This window comes from Microcebus murinus, chromosome 11 (genome assembly GCF_040939455.1).
Source record: "Microcebus murinus isolate Inina chromosome 11, M.murinus_Inina_mat1.0, whole genome shotgun sequence".
In the NCBI taxonomy this organism is placed as follows: Eukaryota; Metazoa; Chordata; class Mammalia; order Primates; family Cheirogaleidae; genus Microcebus; species Microcebus murinus.
Genome location: NC_134114.1, coordinates 53673220 through 53678550, shown reverse-complemented (window position 1 = coordinate 53678550; position 5331 = coordinate 53673220). Strand labels below are relative to the sequence as shown.

At 39.9% G+C, this 5331-nt stretch overlaps 1 pseudogene; it reads left to right on the top strand.

Annotated features, from left to right (window-relative positions):
* Positions 1 to 938: 938 nt before the first annotated feature.
* Positions 939 to 1761, top strand: LOC142873800 (proteasome subunit alpha type-6 pseudogene; annotated as a pseudogene).
* The last annotated feature ends 3570 nt before the right edge of the window (positions 1762 to 5331 follow it).

Below are 5331 nucleotides of genomic sequence, written 5' to 3'. Positions count from 1 at the left end.
GTCTTGTGTTTCACATATACTAACTTACTCAGTTGAGATGGCCTAGGCAATATTGTCTTGGTTGGCCAATATGATCCAAATGCACTTTGAGGATTTTTTTTTTTGAGACAGAGTCTCACTCTGTTGCCTGGGCTAGAGTGCTGTGGCATTAGCCTAGCTCATAGCAACCTCAAACTCCTGGGCTCAAGCGATCCTTCTGCCTCAGCCTCCCAAGTAGCTGGGACTACAGGCATGCACTACCATGCTCAGCTAATTTTTTCTATTTATTTTTAGTTGGCCAATTGATTTCTTTCTATTTTTAGTAGAGACAGGGGTCTTGCTCTTGCCCAGGCTGGTTTCGAACTCCTAACCTTGAGCGATCTGCCTGCCTCCGCCTCCCAGAGTGCTAGGATTACAGGCATGAGCCACCATGCCCAGCCTACCTATAAGACTTTAATTCAATTGGCTAACAACTAAAAAATAGAATTCACTGCACAGCTTCTTTTCAAAAATCACATCGACTTCTCCTTAATTTTTGTCTTACAGACCAAAAGTATTATACAGACATAACTTTCCTAAAGAAATGCTTATACTGGGCATTGTTGGTTAAGTTTTCAAATTCTGAACTATCTCCTCATTTTATAACACATGCTCAAAGTGGAAAATATGGCCATTATTTCACATTTAGGAATGCTATGTTGGACTATGCAGAAGATAAATGGATGGTGTTGCATGTGCTCTGAGAGAGTATTCGAGGTCAGTGAGCATTTACTGAGTTCTCATTGGAGGAAGAATATTACCCTCAGGGAAGCAGAGAGAGAATGCAGGGGACAGGAGACACAGTCATTGCTGTTCAATGTGTCAACGAGGCCACATGCATTAACAGAGCAAAGGCAAAGCAACACAAGAAACCATAAGCTGCAGTAAATTTGTTGCTACTATTTTTAAAAATAGTTCCGGGAGCGGATTGTACGCCTTGTGCGGGAGCTACAGGGCCCAGATACTGTGCTTGAAGTGGTGCACCAATATGTCCCGTGGTTCCAGCGCCGGTTTTGATCGCCACATTACCATTTTTTCACCCGAGGGCCGGCTTTACCAAGTAGAATATGCTTTTAAAGCTATTAACCAGGGTGGCCTTACATCAGCAGCCGTCAGAGGGAAAGACCGTGCAGTAATTGTTACACAGGAGAAAGTACCTGATAAGTTATTGGATTCCAGCACAGTGACTCACTTATTCAAGATAACTGAAAACATTGGCTGTGTGATGACAGGAATGACAGGTATGATTTTAATTGGTATAGATGAAGAACGAGGCCCTCGGGTGTACAAGTGTGATCCTGCAGGTTACTACTGTGGGTTTAAAGCCACTGCGGCAGGAGTTAAACAAACTGAGTCAACCAGTTTGTTTCCTTGAAAAAAAAGTGAAGAAGAAATTTGATTGGACATTTGAACAAACAGTAGAAACTGCAATTACATGCCTGTCTACTGTTCTGTCAATCGATTTCAAACCTTCAGAAATGGAAGTTGGAGTAGTTTCAGTTGAAAATCCTAAATTCAGGATTCTTACAGAAGCAGAGATTGATGCTCACCTTGTTGCTCCAGCAGAGAGAGATCAAACATTGTTACTAGTTTACCAAATCCATGATGCCACTTGCCTGTGTGTTTGGCAACAACAAATCAACATTATGGAGGCCCCTGGATTGAGAAAGGAACCTCTCCCACGCCTACTGCTGTGAAGTGGTAGGACTCTGTATAAATAAAAGCAATCCTTTTGGAAAAAAATATATATATATATATCTGCTCCAATAGCAGTAGCACTGGTAAAAACTGAGTGCTACAGATGACCTACAGGGTGGGCTCATACCATAGCTCTATTGTCTAAAGAATAGAACTTTATTGAGAAGGCATTGTTGCCTTAAACAGATCAGCAGTGAGGACTATTCTCCCTGCATTCAGATATCCTTCATTTCATAGAGTAAAAATATTTATATATTCATATTAGTTATTTTTTAAGCGTTTCGCTTTTCCTGCATTTCTTGGTGTTCCTTTATAAATTATGTAATTTCTTAAGCTGAAAGTCAAGTTCATGTATTACATACCTACTTAAAACCCTATATATCCCTATGTCCCTAGTTAGGACAGTCAAAAACAGAACAGTTCTTTATTTCTCTTTCCCCCACAACCATATATACAGCTCTAAGAAGAGCATTTTAAATTGTTCAAGGGTAGAGATCTTTGACCATTTTGTTTTGTGATATAGTCTAAGTATCTACAGCAGTACTTGACACATAGTAAGCACTTGCTAATCATGTATTCTATCAGCAAATGATGCACTTAAGAAAGCTGTCAAGTATTTTCTTTCTGATAGACCATCCTTACTTTCCAACTGTTGTTTATTTAATCTGGGTTTGTAGGCCCATGGTATTCTCTTTTTACCATCTAATCTTTTTCAAGCACTGCTTTGGTATTTGCATTCATTTGGAGTTCATACTTGAAAATCTTTAAATTTGAAAACCAATTTTAATACAGTTATTTGTACTAAATTTTATGGTTTGAATTGGTTTCAATGTTCCAGTTTTTTCTTTTTACTCTGCCTTTTCCAGTCTGAAGTTCTTGATTTTGAGTCACTGCTCTGGTGCTTGGAATATGTATTCGAATGAATATTCAGTGAGAATTCATGAATTATAGATTTTCAAAATCCTTACATATTTGAGATTTCTTCTGTAATGGCCTTCAAATTATTTTGCTTGTATAATCTCTGAAAGAATTTTATAACACAGCATCCCTCACACATTTTTTAAATTGGCAGATGAAAGTTTATACCTTAAGTTTAATAGTTAGAAAAGATGTTTTTTTCTAGCAAATGGTATTACTGAGTTTTAAAAATAAAACTCTCTCTCTACTCTTTTTAAAGTACCCAATAGAGTCTGAATATCATAGCAATTTGATACCCATCCTTATCTGCTTAAAAAATACATGAGCAAGCTCATTGACAATCAGAAGCTTTACATCATTCTTTTTGTTTTTGAACTCATATTTTTATTCTCCCACAGAATTTGATCCTAATATATTTTGTGTTTGAAAATCTTCCCCTGGTCATCCTGTCAAATTTCCCTGCCATAAATATATGTGTATAAGTTTAAATTTTTGAAATAAATTTCTGTGACCATAAAGCTCTAAGAAGTTTTATAAATGTATACTGGATTTTGTTATAATTACTAACTCACAATTGACTAAAACAAATATATTATAAATTTTGACAAAATTTCATTAAAAGTTAAATGATGTAGGAAATACATCTCTTAAAGAAAGAGATGAGGCTGCTTTGTTTCCCAATTCATGTCTTTGCAGGGGTATATTGCAGAGGTATATTTCTTATTATTAGAATAAGAAATTAGATTTTATTCCTACATTTGGTTTTTATAGACACAGCACTGAGAAACCTTATTCACACAAATGTTGGAAAGAGGGGTGTTTTTTTGTTTGTTTTTGAGAGAAGGTCTCCCTCTGTTCCTTGCACATGAGTGCAGTGGCATCATCATAGCTCACTGCAACCTCAAACTCCTGGGCTCAAGCCATCCTCCTGTCTCAGCCTCCCGAGTAGCTGGGACTACAGGCATGCGCCACCATGCTTGGCTTTGATATGTGTTGATGGTGTATTTAAAGAATATCTGGACCGGGCGCGGTGGCTCACGCCTGTAATCCTAGCACTCTGGGAGGCTGAGGCGGGCAGATTGCTCAAGGTCAGGAGTTCGAAACCAGCCTGAGCAAGAGCAAGACCCCATCTCTACTATAAATAGAAAGAAATTAATTGGCCAACTAATATATATAGAAAAAATTAGCCAAGCATGGTGGGGCATGCCTGTAGTCCCAGCTACTTGGGAGGCTGAGGCAGTAGAATCGCTGGAGCCCAGGAGTTTGAGGTTGCTGTGAGCTACGCTGAGGCCATGGCACTCACTCTAACCTGGGCAACAAAGTGAGACTCTGTCTCAAAAAAAAAAGAATCTGAATTTTTATAGTTTCATTTATTTTTATGGGTGTCTTCTATTTATGGTCAACAATATGGGATTTTGTTTCCTATTAAAAGTTTCCGTTTTTTTTTGTTTTTTTTTTTGAGACAGAGTCTCACTTTGTTGCCCAGGCTAGAGTGAGTGCCGTGGCATCAGCCTAGCTCACAGCAACCTCAAACTCCTGGGCTCGAGTGATCCTTCTGCCTCAGCCTCCGGAGTAGCTGGGACTACAGGCATGCGCCACCATGCCCGGCTAATTTTTTATATATATATATCAGTTGGCCAATTAATTTCTTTCTGTTTATAGTAGAGATGGGGTCTCGCTCTTGCTCAGGCTGGTTTTGAACTCCTGACCTCGAGCAATCCGCCCGCCTCGGCCTCCCAAGAGCTAGGATTACAGGCGTGAGCCACAGCGCCAGGCCCGTTTTTTTTTTTTAAGATACAGCATCTTGCTATGTTCCTGAGGCTGGACTTTAATTCCTGAGCTCAAGGGGTCCTCCCACCTCAGCCTCCCAAGTAACTGGAAGTACAGGTGTGAGCCACTGAGCTGGGCTATTGTTTCCTTTTTAAATAGCAATGTTTCTTTTTAAAATAGTTTTTTTAATTTTTTTTTTATTTCAGCATATTATAGGGTACCAATGTTAAGGTTACATATATTACCCTTGGCCCCTCCCCACCAGTCAGAGCTTCAAGTGTGACCATCCTCCAGATGGTGCGCATTGCACTCATTATGTAAGTATATGCCCGTCCACTCCTCCCCCCTCCCATCTTCCAGACACCCGATAATGTTATTCCTCTATGTCCACTTAGGTGTTGATCAGTGAAACCAATTTGCTGGTGAGTACATGTGGTGCTTATTTTTCCATTCTTGGGATACTTCACTTAGTAGAGTGGGTTCCAGCTCTATCCAGGAAAATACAAGAGGTGCTATATCACTATTGCTTCTTAGAGCTGAATAGTACTCCCTGGTATGCATATACCACATTTTATTAATCCACTCATGTATTGATGGGCACTTCGGTTGTTTCCACATCTTTGCTATTGTGATTGTGAATTGTGCTGCTATAAACATTCAAGTGCAGGCTGGGCGTGGTGGCTCACGCCTATAATCCTAGCACTCTGGGAGGCCGAGGCGGGCGGATTGCTCGAGGTCAGGAGTTCAAAACCAGCCTGAGCAAGAGCGAGACCCTATCTCTACTATAAATAGAAAGAAATTAACTGGCCAACTAATATATAAAGAAAAAAATTAGCCGGGCACGGTGGCACATGTCTATAGTCCCAGCTACTTGGGAGGCTGAGGCAGGAGGATTGCTTGAGCCCAGGAGTTTGAGGTTGCTGTGAG